Below are 19,954 nucleotides of genomic sequence, written 5' to 3' on the forward strand. Positions count from 1 at the left end.
CTAACTGTGAAAGAATATATGTGTTTAAATGAACTATTAGTAAAAATGTAAATGATTAAAATGGGAGTTAATCTAATAATTTTCTGTCAGGATATGTTAAATAATATTCATTTCTTGCTTTGCCTGTTTTTGATTAGCATGATAAGCCTCCTGCCATTTCCTACAATATTTATTTTACAGTGCACAGTGTCAGTCTTAAAGTGAATAATTAATCTATTGAAATAAGCAGTTTGTTTTGATAATCTTTAATAAAAATCTAACAATTTTCTTCCACTTTGAAACATGAGTCTTTCTCTGATGACGTCAGTTGATAGCTTGGGCAAAATACACTTAGCTATGCCCCTCAGACTGTTAGTTTGCAGCGAGAGGAAAGATGAGAGGAGGAGCAGAATAATAACTTATTTATTGTCCGGTAGCTCGACATGTTTGTCGGCAGACTTGAGATGCAGAGAGGAGTTAAGTGTTATGATGGGGTTCGAGTCCGTTGAAGAACGGTTCCAGAAGGCAGGTAAGACGAAAACAGAAGCCAAAAAATAAAATCAAAAAGTAAATAACAGTGTGAGAATGTGGTAAAATCTTAAAACATGGTCAAGATCAGATTAGGGCTTTTCTTTTTCTGGGTTGCTTTTTAAAACACTTCGGTTGGATTTAGGTAAGTGGTGGGCGGCTCAATCGGTGCTTTTTAAAATACTATTGGTTGGGTTTAGGGAAGGGGGAGAGTGGGGGATCGGTCGATTAGTCAGTCAGTCAGTCAGACAGTCAGTCAGTCAGTCAGTCGGTCAGTCAATCGACAGCGGCTTCTAGTAGACTTACTTAAGAAAAGCAGGTGCGAATGGCACTCACAAGAGAAATATGAGATCTGAAAAAGCATACTCAACTACCTCTGGAGGATTCGCGAAAACAAAAACAGCAAAAAAAGCGTAGCTCCTGGGAAATATTTTGCTCTCTCCAGATCTGTATATAAGGGAACGTAATCAGAATAAGCCTTTATAAATAAATAAGGGTTGTTTTAAAACTATAAGGATACACACATTCATTCATTCATTTTTTTTTCGGTTAAGTCCATGATATATGAAGGGATGTCACAGCGGAATGAACTGCCAACTAGGATGCACACAACTAAAACACTTTAATGTGAACTTCTAGCATGTTTCGGTGAGACACAAGTGTCTGATTTATGGCTGAGTTCACCAGCGCCTGATGCCTGCAGAATAATCCTAGATTTCTGGAACGAGTACATAGAACTTTTGATTTCTTTGGACCCGGCTTTGGCAACATGTGCTGCATTTTGTCAGCTATTTACTCTCACTGTTAATTTAAAATGTCACATGGCCCAGAATATTAATGCCTCCGGGGTGGAAAGGGCTTTCATTTTCTTTTCTTTCCTTTGTTTTCGCACCCTTCGTTTGTATATAAACCCAACTGTCCACACGTCAACAGTAGTTACTTTCGAAATTGTTTTCAAATCCGCTATCAAAGTTCTCGGCCACATCCAAGACAGCGACAAATAGAGTGCTGCCATGCGTTTCAATGCAGTTGTACAATACTTGAACATTCTCCAAGCTTCTTGAACTAAATCCAACCCCTTTATCCCTCGTTCTTTGTCTCCCTCGCAGGCAATTATACAACCACAAGCCCACTTTTGAAAAGCGCACACTGATCGTCTTGGAGTGGGGTCTGTCATGGAAAAGCACAGAAACTAGCTGAGGAAATAACAGAATTACTTTACAAAGTGCACTGTTTATTTATTTATCGTCTGTCCCAATCACTGGCCAGCATTGTCTTGAAGCGTTGTGGCACAAATGATTTAGCTCAGTGAAGTACATCGCCAAATTCAAGGGTGACCTGAATTGGATGGGCTGGTCCTTTTGTCCTGCATTGAGATGGAAAGACTGGATGAGAGAGAGGAAGAAAAAAAAAAACATATTTACAACTGAAGCGGCGCTCATTATGCCGGGACCCCATAGAGGGCCCTTTTGTTTGTTGACTTGAGCTACAATAAACACATCAAGCGTCCAATGTAACTCTCTCTGTTCTTTATCCTCTGTCATCAAAAGGGCCTCTTACTGGTCTGAGACTGATTTGATAAGCAAACAAACTGCAAGAGCGGTGAAAAAACCCGCTGGTGTTGGCATTTTTGGAGAACTTCGATACAGTTGGTAGGAATCGCCCATTCATCCCTGCAGCTAGACGTTCTCCTGCCACCGTCAGGCACTGGCACGGTGGCATGGGTTTTGTGTGCCATCACGGCCCAACAGTGATGCATTACTGGACAGAAAAACAAAGGCTCTGTGAATTGTGCCAGCTCAGCAGAACCTAATGTCCACTGGCACGTATAGCCACTCGTTTCACTAATCATTCTACTTCAGAACAGAGGAATCATTCCCTCTTGCATTGAAAAATGTTTACACTTGGACAAATATAAATTTAAACATTCATTCATTCATTTTCCTTCAGCTTAATCTTTCATTCATCTAGGGTCACCACAGCGGAATGAACCGCCAAATTATACAGCATATGTTTTAAGCAGCAGATGCCCTTTCAGCCTCAACCCAGTACTGGGAAACACGCATACACACTCACATTCACACTCTATGGTCAATTTAATTCATCCAATTCACTTATACTGCACATCTCTGCACTTGTGGGGGAAACCGGAGCACCTATAGGAAGCCCACGTGAACAGGGGGAAAACGTGCAAACTCTACACAGAAATGCCAACTGGTTTACATTTTTAAATAAATGTTACTGTCTCAAGGCACATTCATACCAAAGACAATAACAATGTTACCGTAATAAATAATGTCAGGTCATTGAGTTCTTAGAAAATAATGCACAAATATGCTGTCACATCGGATCTGCATTATATTCAAAAGATTTTAATGGACAGGAGTAAAAAAAATTTTCCCTTTTACTATGGTTTCTGGGTGGTGCGGTGGCGCAGTGGGTAGCACTGTTGCCTCACAGCAGGAAGGTTGCTGGTTAGAGCCTCGGCTGCGTCAGTTGGCATTTATGTGTGGAGTATGAAATGTTCTATCTGTTTTCGAGTGGGTTTCCTCCGGGTGCTCCAGATTCCTGAACACACTCCAAAGACAAGTGCTATCTCTGCAGGCACAGGTTGTCAACATAACATTATGTTGACATTTTACCCCAACGCCGTGGGGACCATGGATTTTGTTTGGAAATGAAAATCAGGTTGATATCAGAACTCAATGTCAGGCTGACGTCAATATCCAATCTAAAACCAACCAAATATCAACGTCTAATCATGGTTCATCTTGACGTTGTGTAGACTTTACGACCATGACATCTATCAGACGTTGGATTTTAGATTGTGTTGGATTCACTTTTCAACACAACCGAAAATCAACCAAATATCAACGTAATCCGACGTCATTATTGGACATCAAAATAATGTTGTCCATAGACGCTGGCTAGACATTAAATTTTGGTCACTTGATATTATGACATAAATCTAAACTTGATTGCGAGCTATGGGCCAAAGGTAAATATACCAAACTGTATTACATTAAAGTTGCCATGCATAGGTAATCTCCAAAAGTATTTTGTAATATTTAAAATGAACAGAAAACATTACTTTAAATAGTACTGACTAATGCAGTATAGTTTTATTTTATCATGAATTTACAGTAAACACATCAACAATCAAATTTACAATTCCCATTTGAAGGGAGCTTAATTTTTACTACACTGTAAAAAAGCATCATTTTTATGCTGGGGTGCCATATAAAAAGTTAAACAACGGCCATTAAATTACAAATATTTACTGTAAAAAAACAGAGGCTGAATTACAGAAATTTACCAGAAATTAAAATTTCTGGTAATTTAATGTTTATGATTTTACGGTAAATTTCTGTAATTTAACGGCCGTTATTTCACCCCAGCTGCCGGAAATAAATCGTAAAATTACGGATTTATTTTTACAGTGTAGTCAAGCTGGACCTGCCTTGATTTGCTCAAGTGACAGTATTTTAAATCTTTAAATTAATTAACAACATTTCATTAAAAAATTTTAATTTTATTTAGCTTTTTTGGTGGATCAGCAATAAAATAAACAAATGGTTGAATGTCTGTCAAAGGCTTTGACCCAACAGACCTCCCCATCATTCCCCTTCTTTTCTCAGATGGGATGGTGGGTCAAATCTAAGGTTACTATGGGCCAACTTTGGCCCTCAGGCACTTTGGGCATCTTTAGCTTAAATCATTACATTTTTATTGTGTGCTTTTTTATTTAAGCTATTCTTTTAATTATTGGTCATAAAGTTGTCATAAATTTATTATGCTGTATTTAAAAAAAATTTATAAAAAAAAAAAAAAAAAAAAAAATATATATATATATATATATATATATATATATATATATATATATATATATATATATATAAAATGTATAATTTGATTTGATTTTGCAAATGTTAATTACACCACAGAATTTGAGCAATCTGAAAAAAGATCTGACCTTGTAAATTATTTTGGGATATAAATTTTTATTACTCAACCAGTTAATGGAATATTTGTCCCAAAATAAAAAAAAAAATTTGCCATCATTTACTCCTCCTCTTCTTGTTCCAAAGCTGTTTGAGTTTCTTTTTTTCTGTTGAACACAAAGGAATATATCCTGAAGAATGTTCTGACTTCCATTGTATTTTGTGTTCCTAATTTGGATGTCAACGGCTGCAGGTTTCCAACATTCTTCAGTATATATTCCCTTTTGTTCAACATTAGAAAGAAATTCATATGTTTAGAACCCACATTTAGGGAAATTTTGGTTGAATAATAACTTTAATTTCTAAAATGTAAAAGTCCAAGGAGACTTTAGTGCCCACAGCTCCGGAAATAGTCCATCGTTATAAAGTATATTATGCACATGTTGCAGTGAGTGTCTGGCATCAGAGCACACCACACATCGCCATCCTCAATGACCTCTCACAGCTCTTTCTCACACAATCGCCACATAAGGGAACTGTTTGGAACTCACGCTATGATTCTCTCTCTCCCTGTTTTCCTCTTCTTTCTTGGTGTGTGGCCCATCTAATAAACCCTCATTTAACAAAGCCTATAATCAAACAGAATTGCAAAACAAATTATCATATGAACACTAACAGCCAGCAAACTCTGTATACTTTTTGTCTTTATTTGTATGTGCATAACACATTTATATAATCAATATTGTGAAATACAATTTACATTTGGAATAACAGGTTTCTAAGTGAATATATTCTAAAATTTTATTGATTCTAAGCTGAATTTTTGACTTTTTTTTTACTTCAGTATTCTTCAGTTTCACACAATCCTTCAGAAATTATAATATGCTGATTTGATGACTATTAAATATTTATTGTTACAAAATGTATAACTTATTATTTGTGAAAAACAAACTTATTTGATTCTCTATCTTCATTATTAATCATGGACACATTCAGTTGATCAAAAGTGAACGTATCATTGAAAGTAATAATAATATAACTAAAGCTTTTTTTTAAACTGTATTTCTATTAATGATATGATGGTATGAGACAAAGAATTTTATACAACAGTTCTGTCTGGTTCTTGAATCTGATTGGCTGATAGCCAAGTGATATTTTACAATAGAAGCACTTGAACAGCTTCATCACCCTTGCCTTGTGTATTACTCCCCACACATAGAGTGACAGCAGATTAATAACTCACTACAGTTTGACAAATATTGCTGCTGTTGGACAACATAATGTACTTTTGAGGCTTTATTATACGAGAATGTAGTTGTTTAGATTGCATCTATGCAGTTTTTTTATAAGGACAGTGCCTATTTTAAATATTTATCATTTCTGAGATACAGCGTCGGCGGGCATCAGCCTGTCATTGAGCAGAGAAAAGACAATTGACGTTGTCCATCCACTAGATGGCAACAGAGACCTCATAATAAGCCCTTAGAAGAGAAAAGATTGCCGTATTTTCAAACTACAACAGATCAAAACTTTTTTAAAATTGGTGAGTGACATTCTAAGCCAATCTCTCTCTTTTTTTATGTTGCAGTGCTGTATTTATATAATAGTAATTGTTGTGAGAGATGAGACTTACATCAGGAATGTGTGTATTTTGTGTTGGCCACTCTTTGTATAACCCTTACTTTTTAGTTTGCCACCTGTATCTAACGAGTCTCCGGTTTTCGTTACTGCAGACTTGTTCAGTAAAAAGAAAGAAAGAAAAAATGCTCGCAAATGTTTAGCGTCTTTCCCTACTGCAAACACAACAGTAATCTAATAATGACTGCGTTTCTTTGGCTTTTTCGGGGCTAATTATTGTGATATCTCAATTGAAACAGAGAAATACTGGGAAATCTCTGTAGACTGATGGCATTTCATGTCGTTCAGCCTTAAAATCTTAAAATATCAGCAAAATCAGCTGTTTTGTCATAACTTTAGATAATACACTAGAGAATCATTCAAACACTAGCTCTAAAGTGACTTTGTATATTAGCAACGGTTTCTGCTGTTCTGACGTCAGCTGCAGATGTGAACGAATGGCGGAAGAAAGTAGTTCCTTGCACAAAAGAATCTTTAGACTCTCCGTGTTTGATTTTCTTTCTTGTGGCTGTATACCATCACTGGTGGGACACTAAGGCGCGCATCCCACCAGTGCCAATATACAGCCACATCGCACTGACACTCATGTGATATTGCTCATATAATGTACCTGTAAGAGTCATAATTTGATTTAATATAATGTATTATTAGTGCAGAATCATGTACAGTTTACACATGCTGATATGTTTAGTTGTGTGTATTGGCTATTTCACCCCTTCTCCTTTCTTTGGAATGGCTTGCTCTGCCCTTATTGGACTGTTTTAGATTATCTTACGAAATTGGGTAGTGAAAGAAAGAAAGACGGAGCAACACAGTTTTATGAACGGAGTTTATTGTTATGATGCTTGAGAATTCAGTAAACATCTTTAAATGGAAAGAAACCTGAGTCAATGTATTGCCCGACTGATTTTTGAATTTCTGACGGTACAGTACCTTTTAAAAAAGGTAACACCTCACTAACACTGTACTTATATTTCTAAATTTAAGATTAATGAATATGACTTTTGATGAATTGATGAATATTGTCTTTAAGAATTAATTTTTATCCCGTTCTGCCACTAGGGGGAACGCAAACAGCAAGCAGTCAGCTGTGTTCTCTTTGTGATGTTCTCACTGTACTCAAGTTCATCGCATCCCGCAGAGTCTTCCTGGGGTGACCTTTCTGAAAACACCGTCCCTCACACACACAAACACACGCACACACACACTGACTGGCATTGTGGTTACACATGCTTAATCTGCACTGTGACCTCACTGACCTCCGGCTACACAAATACACTCATGTGGGTGGTCATAAAGCAACAAATATTATAATTTGTCACTGACTTTCAGAAGTTCATTTCATGTTTCGGGTCATGTTTAAGCACTGATACCAGATAGCAAGGCGTTCTGCCTATGAGCAGTAAACTAAATATCGCGTGGTGTGTGGTCTGTACCTCCCAGGCTTGTTCCGGGGAGTTTGAGCTCCTCCTGGGCTCCAAGAGAGGAAAAAAGTCCAGCACAATAAGAGGAATGTTCGTCTTTACCAGAGAAATCATGTGTCTCAGTTGAGTTAAATGAGGATGCGAACACAGACATGCCTGCTTCTAGCTTTTCAACACAAGAAGGGATTTGAGGGGAAATATTTGAGGTTTTGATTTTGACAACAGTTATTGAGACCGTTTAACTCATTGAACACATCACATAGGCCTATTTACAATGACGTTTTCATAATGTTGCATACGTGTGTAATGGTACACTGACATCACGGTTTGGTGTACATCGAGTTTGGGGTCACAGTTCGAAATGTGTACAGTTCAACAGAAATAAACACCAGAATCTTTTTTTATTTTAAACAGGGGGAAATGTTTTGACACAATCAACTACAGAACTGAAAATCTTCTTGTGATTCAAAAATTCATAATAAATAGAAGAATAATAAAAAATTAAATTTAAAATTAGGATACTGTGTTAAACTTTTAAGTTTGGGATTGAGTGTTGTGCTAACGACACACCTCTTTAAAAAAGTTAGATGTTACAAAACACCAACATAATGCTGCTCAATATCAACTTCAATATAAATGGCACTGGGAGTAAGTAAAAGTAAGTATTAAACTATCAAAAGTAAAGCTCAACCTTCTCCAAAACAACATAGAAAAACTTTAATTGTGCATAGATTCCGTAAGCTTTAAAACTGAAATCTCTTCTAATGGAAATGAAAAGTGGACAACAACTGGTCAATCTTATGTATGCACATAGGGAAGCAACTTTGATCTGCATGTGTACAAGATGAGATAGAATCTTAAATTCCATTTTGTTATGTAAACGTGCGCAACTTTTTTAGGCCACGTGTCAAAACAGTTTCAGCTTTTACACTTTTTTCAGCTTTCAACACTCATTACTGTCAGCTGCAGAGCAGCAAAACCAATAAAAAGAAGACAAAGGCAGGACAAGGGTTGCACACTTCTGTTTACGGTTATAAGTTACAATAAGTTGGCATAACAACTGCAACATAGTAGAACCATTTCTTTTTTATATAATTATTTATTTTAGGGTGAGAGTTACGGTGAGTGGGTAGCACAATCGCCTCACAGGAAGAAGGTCACTGTTTCGAGGCTTAGCTGGGTCAGTAGGCATTTCTGTGTGGAGTTTGCATGTTCTCCCCATGTTCGCGTGGGTTTCTTCTGGGTGCTCCCGTTTCCCCGACAAGTCCAAATACATCAGGGGCTTAAACCCCCCCTCATTGTCCTGCGAGCCCCCCGAAGGGTCCAGACCCCCACTTTTGGAGCCATTGGTTTGCACGAATAACCGATGCTCCATGTTATTGGGATGTGACTTGTGACATGACATCAAGAGTGAACTACCAGAGCAATCGGAAGATGTCACGTGAGATGAGGTGATCGCGCTTCATGGGGTGTTTTTGTGTTTTCAAGTGGCTTTTTTTTTTTTTTAAGACGACACTTTTTTTTTTTTTTTACAAAATTACCCATGTACATGTGGACATAGCCTTGATTTGTATGAGAAAGTATGTTTTTTGAAAGGAGGTATGCATCTTTTTCCAGTCTTAAATTATTGCATATCTTGAAATGTAGGTTACAGGTTAAAGGCAATACTATGTTTTACTAAATGTAACAAAGCAGGACTCGATATTGGCAGATCCTCAACATTATGCTGCAGTCACACTAGAGTTTGTGCATTCAAAATTCTGTTGTATTAAACAAGATGATTAGATATAAAAAAAGCAGGCGATTGGTCCATGTTTTAAATTTCTGTCCAGAGAGGTCATGTTTTGATCTTCGATTGGGCTAATGTGGTGCGATTTTGCAGGTCAGAGTTCACCAAGCTTGAACTTTTGAACTTGAACTGCGAAACTTATCGCATGAGCTTGCGTTTCCGGTCTGACGCATTCGCAAGCGTATGAATGGAAGTCTATGGGGAGAAAAGTGCAGTGTCACCACAGCTTGAAATGGATTAAAAAATATGTTTTAAACAAGAATAACTTGCAGCTATGCACACTGTGAGAATCCCAAATCCTAACAGATTCATAATATTTAATAAGCACATATATGTAAACTGTAAAAAACTCTAAACACTGTAAATAGTGCAATAGAATACATCTTTCTTTTGAGATTAGACCCATTGATATAAAAAGTTGCATTTGAACTGCAGTACATATACATGCAAACTACTCTTAGTTCATGTCGGTGTTAATCAAGAAAGTCTGAGCGTAATTCTGACTTGTGTTTGTATAAACCACCTGTCAGTAACAATCCTCGTAATTTCAGCAAAGACCTGCTTGCCACAGACATGAACTAAACGACACTAACACAGGGTGACTTTTGGTTGTGCAAAGTTGACCACAATCAGACAAAAAACTAAACCAAGGAATACATTCTTAGATATTGGCAATGATTAAAGAAAATGTATGTAGTTTAAACAGTCTTAAAGAGTTTTAAACTAAATAAATGAACCTCGTTACAAACTAGATACAATTATACATGCGATACATGAGTTCTCGGATATCTAAAACTGGTGCCAGTTCTCTTTTTGTGGGGCCATATCAGGATTGTTCGTTGTGCTTACAGACTGAAAAAAGACAGGCATCTGCTTAACAAATACAAACGTATGAATTGTTTATTTTCCCAAGATTTTCCTCTCGGTTGCTGCCACGTGCAAACACCCCTGCAGCACATGTGGCCATACGTCTTTCTGAATGCTGTGTTTGACAGTCAGGAATAATCACTTTCATAATACAAACAAGTTCTGGCACCGGCGTTCTCTGTGTAAGCTATCTGACCAAAAGACAAAAGGTACGTCAGTGAAGGTTTCCAGGTGTTCCTCTGAATCTGTGTCAGTCCTGCTCCCCACATTTGGAGATGAACTCGCACATAAGATGAAGACACACATGAAAAGAGGTTCATTCATTCTGAGCTGTCTTACTGCTCGTTATCAAGTGATATGCTTGTATATGATTAACACCTGGTGTTGATTTAAAGATAGTTTGAGAAGAAACGGATTTCTGCTCATTCCCAACCTTTTTTAAAGATTGAGTCAGTGAAGAAGATGTTTATCTGTGGCACTTCATTTATAATATTAGACAAAAAATACCAGATCAGATTTTCTCACATCTTACTCCCACCATGATAAGAAATGACATTGGAGGTTATGAATGAGCTACTCCCAATGGAGGGAGAATCACGTGAATGACATTGTTAAGAAAAAGTTACTGATGAATTACATTCAGTGAAACAAAGTAAGGTGGTCTGACTATTAAAAAAAATTCATGAAATGCTCATATCCAAAAATCATTCATTCTTTTTCCTTTGGGCTTAGTCTCTTTATTCATTATGGGTCGCCACAGTTGAATGAACCACCAACTTATCCAGCATATGTTTTACACAGCGGATGTCCTTCCAGCTGCAAGCCAGTACTGGGTAACACCCATACACCCTCATATATATACAAATAGACTTTACCGCATGTCTTTGGACTGTGGGGGAAACTGGAGCACCTAAAAAAAACCCATGTGAACCTGGGGAGAACATGCAAAGTCCACATAGAAACACCAACTGACTCGGCTGGGACTCGAACCAGTGACCTTCTTGCCAATAGGCAAGTCACCATGTCACCCATCTATCCAAAAAACAATAAATACAAATACTCATATACTTTTCCTGAGGTATTTTGGTACCTCCTTCAGCAACATGCAGTTTATTATCTGTGTTCACTGCTCTAAAACCCAATGGGTGAAGCAATTGTTTGCAGCTGAAAGCATTGAAATAATGAAATGGCAGCCCAGAGCCATGAATTGAACCTGATTGAAAAATTCTACCAAATCCTAGGGGACAAAGTTATGGCCATAGAAACTATAAATTTGCTAAATTGTGGAAGAGACTGAAGAAAAGCCATGCTAAACACAAAGAAACAAACAAAAAACAACAACAACAATAATGATAATCATGTGATTATTCTAGCTATAGAAATAATTACAAACCATAAAATGTTAGCCATTAAAACCAATACATTTTAAGTATTTTTATAGCCATGAATAGAAGGAAAACAGTTACCAGTAGATTAGAGACTCACAGGACCAATGTAGTTTCCATTTAAACCAATAGAATTTTCATTAAAAACATTATAGACATTACAAAACCATTAAAACTTCTGTGATTTACTTTCTTTTTTACCAACCCAGGCTCATTGGAAATGCATACCTCGACCTACATTTTTGTAAATAGGCTATGTATGTTTTCATGTCACACACATCTTGCAGTTGTGTGAGAACAGTTTACAGTAATAAAGAGGGAACCCTATGGATTTTAGTCAAATGAAGCAAACTTTCAACACTCCTAACTTACCCCATGTCTTTCTGCATTCATCATTTAGTCTCAAAATGAATCGGTGCTCGTGTAACTCTGTGAACTGATCTTAATGTCAGAAACCTCCATCCAAATATCACCCTGCTTGTTCACAGTCCTTGTAGACATTCATCTGGAGCTCAACATCTGCACCACACCTCTTTCCTTTTCTCACCCAATCGCTCGATCAGTAAGTGATGTGTTTTCCCCAAATTATTTCATAAGTGCTAACAGGCTCTCAGAGTCACCAACGATTGTGCGTCGACGAAAGAAGGCAGTAAATCTACAAGGAAGGCACTGATTGTAGCTCAAAAAAGCTTTATTGTGTCTGTATATACACCACACATTTTAATAACCACGCGAGAGGACTGCATACTTGACGTTTTATAAAGTGGCGCGATGAAGGGATAGCAAGTCGCATAACAAAGATATCCAAATAACTAATGGAGTGCGGAATTTTGCTCGCGCTTCGTCCCAGAGTGCATAATCCAAGCATGGCCTGCGCTAAATGACTGCAGATGTCTCTCTGTCATATGTCAAAAGTAATAGTAAACATGATGAATAATATGTCAGAGCTTGAAGACATCAGATTTGATTTAACACGAGGATGTAGACGTATTCTCATATGCTCATAAATGCCAATGATGCGCACGGCTCTCTTTCAAGTTGCACGTCTTAAATTTTTGGTGCTGGCGTGCATATTAAGCACATAACCATAAATGATGTCACATCGGTGACAGTTCACATGGATGATGTGTAAAACAGATAGCATATGTAATATTGGCAGCGAGATTCAGTTTAGAATAATGCAATTAGTTAGGAATAAGATCTCTGTCAGGAGACTGCAATACAAACCTGTCCGGACAGATTCTACATTCTCCATTTCTCAATAAATAAAGGTTTCTTTATAAAGACAGTGCTTCCTTCTGAGGAGCTCAATCAGCTGCAGAGCTTTGTATATGTAATACTTTTTTCGTATTTTTTTGGCCTAAATGATCATGATGCAGCCAGTGAATTCACATATATTACATCCAGCTGTGTTTACTTTATAATTGCCAATCTGAAAATGCTTCAAGGAACAGAGGGTCCTTTAGGGCTCGGAGCCACAGAGTTGCACACAAGCTGTAGGTACTTGTGGAAAGCCACGTCATCATATCATTCACTCCAAAATGACTCTGTTTTTTTGGAGAGTATCTTGACTTTGCACTCCTATACAGTTTTTTTTGTTGTTTGTTTTTTGTTTTGTAAAACACAGAACTGATTAATCAGTTATAAGCTTAATACAGTCCTTGAGAAATTGCTGGAACTACAAATCATCTTTTGGCAGGTTTTTAAAGTGATGGATATAGCTCAAATATGCTAGTTAAGAAACACATGCATATAGAAAAACATTATCAAAAAATTAAGAAAATATAAATTTACAAATGAAAATACAGAAATGTGTGGCTCATTTTGAAAATGCAGCCCTATAGACGAATTACCAGTTTGTAAACATTCAGGATGTGTGCTCATCGAATTTGCATTAAAAAATGGGAGCGTTGGCATTTACAACAAGGGAATGACATCCGATGCGGTACATTTGTTGTTGTATTCTTGTACATTTTGACAGAAAAAAAACCCTCAATAATTAAAAAAGTAATAATACCATGCGTTTTGAGAAAAGCACTCACTTTTAAGCTGCAAATAAAAAACAAATCCCTGCAAAATCTGATAGAAATTGATTATCAAATTTTATCCACAGCCCAACAATCTAAAACGTGAGCTAATGTTGTTACATTCACCAATTTAGCATGCACTTTAACAAAGAAGAACATCAGAAGCCAATCATACTAACAAAAGAGCAACAATATAAACTATAGACCATTTTGAGGGATGTAAACAAAAACAATGGTCCCAATGTATTTCCTGTTTTACATGTTTCATTTCTCTAGCTTTCGAGAATCCAAAAAGAGCATGAATAATGTTTTAACAAAGATTTGTTTTAACATGAAGTTTTGATTAAAATGCCTCTTGTTACAGTTATGAAGTAGTTTGATAACAAGCAGGAAATGTTCATGGGCTAATAACATCCCCACATTGAAATGGTCTACATTGATGTAAATGTACCCTTAGTGGATTTGAAACACCAGCAATTTATTCTAAAGTGGTAGAAGACAAATATTCAGAAAGATATCTTCCTGAGTGCCAATACGATCCCTGGTTTCTGTTACCTGCATTGTAAGAGCTTTAAGGTCGCACTGCACTTCGTTAATCGCCTGGAGTAAACCATCAAGTCGCACAGCAAAGTCTGATTTCAGTGAGAGGATAGCCTCAAGAATCACATTACTGGCAAACGTTAGCACCTGATGCTCCCTCTTTACCATTTGCCTTGTTGGATTTTGTATCGGACTCGGCCTTTTTTTAGGTACAGTCGATTTGCCTTGTTTCTGTGTTGCTTTAATTGGTTCTGGTGGCATCTTGTAACGTTAAGATGTTTCCATGTTTAAAATAGAATCAGTCTGTCAACTGGACTCTCATCATTCTAAAGGGAGTCGATAATGTAAATAATTTACAGTTTATTTGCACAGATTGATTATTTTTGTTGATATTATGTCAATGTATTGCCAGAAGTCACAGGTATTCACTTTATTTTGCCTGTAAATGTTTTTTTTTTTGTCTTTCAAAGTGTCTGCAATTGATGTGCATTTTGTAAATCACCAAGGATCACAATTTAGGAAAAAAAAAACCTTTAATGCTCTACTGAAGAAAAAAGTCACTTACATCTGGATGGCCTGAGGGTGAATAAATTAACAGTTCATTTTAATTTTAGGGGTGAAGTATTTCTTTATTATGTTCTGTCCTTGTGGACGGTATTTGAGAGGCTGTAGATTAGAGCAAACATTAACAGCTGTGAAGCAAGACATCCACAATATCCAAGGACCTCTCATGAGGTATAGAAATGATATTGTGTAATTAGTTAATAAATGCATGAGCTTTTGCATGCCGGACCACTAGGGAACGACTCACATCTTGCTAATGAGAATGGAACAGTTAATTTTTTCTTATTGGAGACTTGGATAAAACCAATCTCACGTTCACATGAGTGTTATGTTTCTGTGAGCTGCTGAGGACAGACAGACGGTGCTGGAAGAGAAAGGGTGTATGGTGGATTTCTATGGTGATAAAATGAAAACAAAACAAAAATCAGTGCATACTTTGGATTTTTTTTCTCCTTTAATATGGGAAGGGAAAAGCTTAAGGCATAAAAAATTGATTGCTAAGACTGTAGGCTAAGCATAGAGCAAGATATGGGCATTGGACAGCCAATCGCTCCACAGAGATTTGCAAATATACCACACAAAAAACAGAATGTCAGAACACTACTTTGAGTTTAAAAATGATTTATAGTTTTTTCATATAAAAATACTTTCCACAGGGCACAATGTTCTAAAGCACACATTTTAAATAAATGAATCAATCAAAATAACCAGTGCCTCTTGCAGTATCAAATAAAGCATATCATGTTGCATAGATGACAAATCAGTACACAGCAAATTTATCAGAGTTAAATTCTCGGTGTTGAAGCATTTCAGAGTGAAGTGTTGACGTTAAAGAGTTAAATTTTGATAAATGAATAAAATAAGAGTTAGAATTGATTTTATTCAGTGCGAAATCAAGGAGTTATCTTTTCAACACTTGGTGGTGTTATTTCCAACATACGGGAATTCATGCAGCCCCAGTCACTGAAGAATTTTCCAGACGCCATTTTCCATCTGAGGTTTAGAACAGCAACTGGTGAGTCAAACTACCTAAATGTTGGTATTTTACTGACTTTCTTTAAGGAAATACAGTTGTAAACTTATTGTTAAGTTAATAACTTTAGAATGGAGTGACAATTTTAAACTTCTGCGGTTCATTCATGGTCGTTTGTGTATCTAGCTTAACTGCACTACTATTCACTTCTTTTCAAGAATGTTTTTATATATGCTCACGCATACAAAGTGCATTAAAACATCAAATGTACATGTTCAACGCATTTCTGTCACGCTTAATGCCATTTTGTGCGTTGTTACTCATCTGTAAAATAAAATCGACACTTCTCCTTTAATTCGAAGCAAACTAGCGAGGGAATCCCCGGAGCCGCCTAACGTTAGCCTACTCTGCCCGGATGCTAACGGCAACACAGGATGGTTTCCATAAGCTCTGGAGAGTTTCTAAAACATATCTGGTGAGTAAATCAACACATGCTTACTTGTAAAAGGCTTCCAGACTAAAACATATGATTGTTTGTTATTCGTGTACGTTAATTTGGTTATTTTAAACACCGCGGCCCTTTTAAACTGGTTCATTCGTGGCCGTCCATATACCGTTAGTAGTCTCGTGTGATAATGTACGCTTGAATTATATTAAGTGTTGACAACCATTAAAGTCGGAATGTTAACATTGATGTCTTTAAATGACCGCGTTTGCACTTTCTCGGACATTTAACGTTACAGAAGTCTCCCGGAAGTTGCGGGACTAACGTTAACGTTATCCCGCAAATGCACAGAGACTCCCAGATGCCCAAGTAGATGCCCGCAAATGAATGATAATCTCCCGGAAATCGCGCGTCTCCCGCCCGGCCATTAAACACTTTGCACACCCCTCTCCACCGCATCCCTCCCAGCTCTTCAGGTACGTCGCGCGCATGTCACCCGCACCGCTCTTTAAGTACGTCGCGCGCAACGCATTCCATTGCTCTTCAGGTTCTCATCTCTCCCGCTACCTCCCGAAAATTAACTCTGTATCCCCCGAAAATGACTTTTCCCATCTCGGGATGTCTGACGGTAGTAAGTTAGGCTATTTCTGTAGTCAGGAACATCTTAGTCAAACTTTTTCTCCCGCATGATATTGTGCTTATAGACTAAACCTAGCATGTACACAACATTTCCGTTTTATTAAAGACAATTTAGTGCGTTGTAAACAGCCACCTGTCTGTAAAATTAATCAACTGATTCATATTTGAGCAGCCTAATGATGATACAGGTTTGATTTGTAGATTTATTATCAATAATCAACATCTGAATCAAAAGATATCTGAAAAAGTGTGAAGCATACTTTGATGTTCATCTCTCTTTTTTATCTGAAGGTTATGCATATGTGTTAGATACTAATGTGTTGTTGTTTTTTAACAGCCACAGTTCTCTATACAATAACACAAGACCCTGTGACGGTGGCTGATTAGAGACGGATGGTGTATTTCCAGAGTTGGTGAAATGACCAAGCACACCTTCTTGGTCATATGTGGTGATAATAATGAAGGTATGTTTGATAAAGTTCTGTATTTGTTTCACAATAAGCTGAGAGGGTATTAGAGCATTAAAGAATAACAAATGACATGAAGGTGATAAGTTTTGTATTGTGGGTGAACTGTTACTTAAATAATGTTTTGCTCTTTGCTTTGCACTTTTTCTCTTCTGCTTATCCTAATATTTTAGATTATATTTGGACCTGAAACATCTGCTAGACTCCAAGAAAGGTGGCGTCAATACTGGACCTGAAAGGGCCTAACAAGTTGAATCTGGTAAAGAAACACACACACACGCACGCACACGCATGCACACGCTTACAGAAAACTGTAAGTTTATGAATATTTTTTACACTGTGGCCAATATTTTGGGGAATTCAGCATCACTAAATGATATAAAAGATTTTAAGCTCCTCTAAATTTTGCTTCAAGTGTTGTGTTCAATTCAGGATTCTGGACAGACAGCTGCCTGTATTTCCAGTTCTAGTCATAGTGGTTACCCTAATTGTTTTTGGAGATCCAACAGTGATGTATGTGTTTTTTCTACTTTTCCATATCCTGTCACCTCAACCAGCTGGGTGAGTCATCATGAAGATTTTCAAAAGGTGAGTTTAGATTTCTTGAATGTTTTATTTACTTTAAATGTTCTTTTAAATATCATAGAATTTGATTGCAATTTGTTTTCAAACATTTTTCTTAGTCATGCTGGAGTCTTGAAGAGTTCTAAGATGAGCATCACCCTATATCCGTGCATCAGGAACCACCAGACGAGCGATCAGCAGCTATTACATTGTCATGGTTAAAAAGGTCATCCTGTGGCTGGGAAGCACTTCATTCACAGGACATGCTTGATGAGATTTCCTAGCTCCAGTTTGTTTTCACACAAGTTTACAGCATTTATACCTTCATTTAAACTGCTGTGTTTGATATGGAGGACCAAGGAAACACCAGAAGTGAAAGATTTGCACGCCAAGTTGTTTAATGTAATTTCAGAAGAAAACTATGAGTGACGCTATATTGAACTTTCAAATTGCACTGATGAAACATCAAGTTTGGACTAAAGGACTGAAACAGCCTTTTTGAGCACTTGTCATACATATTTTGTTGATACTGTCTGTACTAATAAAACATTTAAAGCATATTTGACATTGTTGCATTTTAAAAACTGAATGAATTGTTGAAGTGTTGAATGTTTTCAAATAAAATGTTTTTTCTTTTGTTATTTACAGTCTATTTGACCTTTTTACCATATTTACACTCAAGAGAGTTGAATAAAATAACAATATATTGTAGTAAAAAAATTACTACCAGGCGGTGTTAAACATAGTTACATTTTTAACTCTGCCCAAAGTTAAAATTAACCCTTACTTCGGTGTCAATGTGCCAACCCTTTTGAAAGTGTTGATTTAACTCAGTTTTGAGTGGACCCCATGAGACACTTTCAAAGTGTTGAAATTAACACCCATAGAGTTGTTTTGGGTCCCCATATTTTGCTGTGTACAAACTACTACACTGTAAAACCCAAAAAGTTAAGGTAACTCAAACCATTTGAGGAAACTGATTGCAGCAGTTTGTCTTGACCATGTCCACATGCCTAAATGCAATTTGCTGCCATGTGATTGGCTGATTAAGAATTTGTGGACAGGTGTACCTAACAAAGTGGCCGGTGAGTGTATATTCAATTACTGTCACAATTATTTCAGCGTAAGTATGCCATTTAATTAATTAAAAATGTTAATGTATATATTTTCGTCTTCAATTTTTTTGTGGTAAGCCCATTTTATTTCTGGGAGCATTTAATATTTCTGTGGTAAACTCAAGACCGTGATGTTTTGTGAGTAAGTCAAATCTGAATTTGTTTCCAGTCTCTTTGCTTTACACCCTTCAGCCATGACTTCACAATATAGCACAGCCACTGATATCTTACTGCTTACTTTAGCATTTGTTAGCATTTTATTTGACCACCTCTACCCAAAAAACAAATGCAGCATAAAACGTTTCCATCGTTGAAAACTTCCAGCCTCCGCACAAAGGTAAATAGGCAGTTTTATGAAGTGCTCTCCTTTCTCTGGTGTCACACTGATTATACAAGAGCCACACAATCGCAGAGGAAATTGGAGAGTGTAAACACTGGCAGAGAAGTGCTCAGAGCTGTCAAACACATCTGTGTGATTGAGCACAACCTTGTGCTGTAGAGTAAACATGGCAAAAGTCATGGGTACATCACTGCTAGTGGGAGCCATGAAAAACTATGGCAGACTGTCGGGAGAGATTGAGTGAAACATAGCACTCAGGACAGATCGTATAGCTCAGAGAATCCAGAGGAAGTTAATGAGTAATGGTCTCATTTTTTTCCCTTTCTAGAGGAAAATAATATGGCTGTAATAATTTCCTGATGGTGGGGTGGGATAGGAAATGGATTCTTCATAACGATGTATCTCATTTTCGTACTAATGTCAAGGCTTTCCTCCCATAGTCTCCTTAACTGATGACATCACCCGTCCTAATCATCGTTAGGTGTTTATAGCATTATACATATATATTATTTTGTGTTGAATAATGTGCTTTTTGTTGATAATATATTCAGTAATGAAGAGGGAAAATAATTTTGATGAACTGCAGAGAAGAAAAACGTTTCTTTCTTAAAAGACAAACTATTTTGAATGCATAGTATAAAACCTATGTAACAAAGGTTTGATGAAGCTTGCTGGAAAAAAAGGGGCAGCAAGACAAGGATTTCCCATGTTTTGGCACAGATCAGTTTA

At 37.0% G+C, this 19,954-nt stretch overlaps 1 long non-coding RNA gene across 1 annotated transcript; it reads left to right on the plus strand.

Annotated features, from left to right (window-relative positions):
• The first annotated feature begins 15,659 nt into the window (after positions 1-15,659).
• Positions 15,660-18,411, plus strand: LOC141375652 (uncharacterized). Its single transcript, XR_015498074.1, has 6 exons — positions 15,660-15,697; positions 16,018-16,130; positions 17,077-17,203; positions 17,380-17,465; positions 17,764-17,794; positions 17,890-18,411. It is a non-coding gene; the product is annotated as an uncharacterized LOC141375652 (long non-coding RNA).
• Positions 18,412-19,954: the final 1,543 nt, after the last annotated feature.

This window comes from Danio rerio, chromosome 8 (assembly GCF_052040795.2).
Source record: "Danio rerio strain M-AB ecotype USA chromosome 8, GRCz13ab, whole genome shotgun sequence".
Taxonomy (NCBI): Eukaryota; Metazoa; Chordata; class Actinopteri; order Cypriniformes; family Danionidae; genus Danio; species Danio rerio.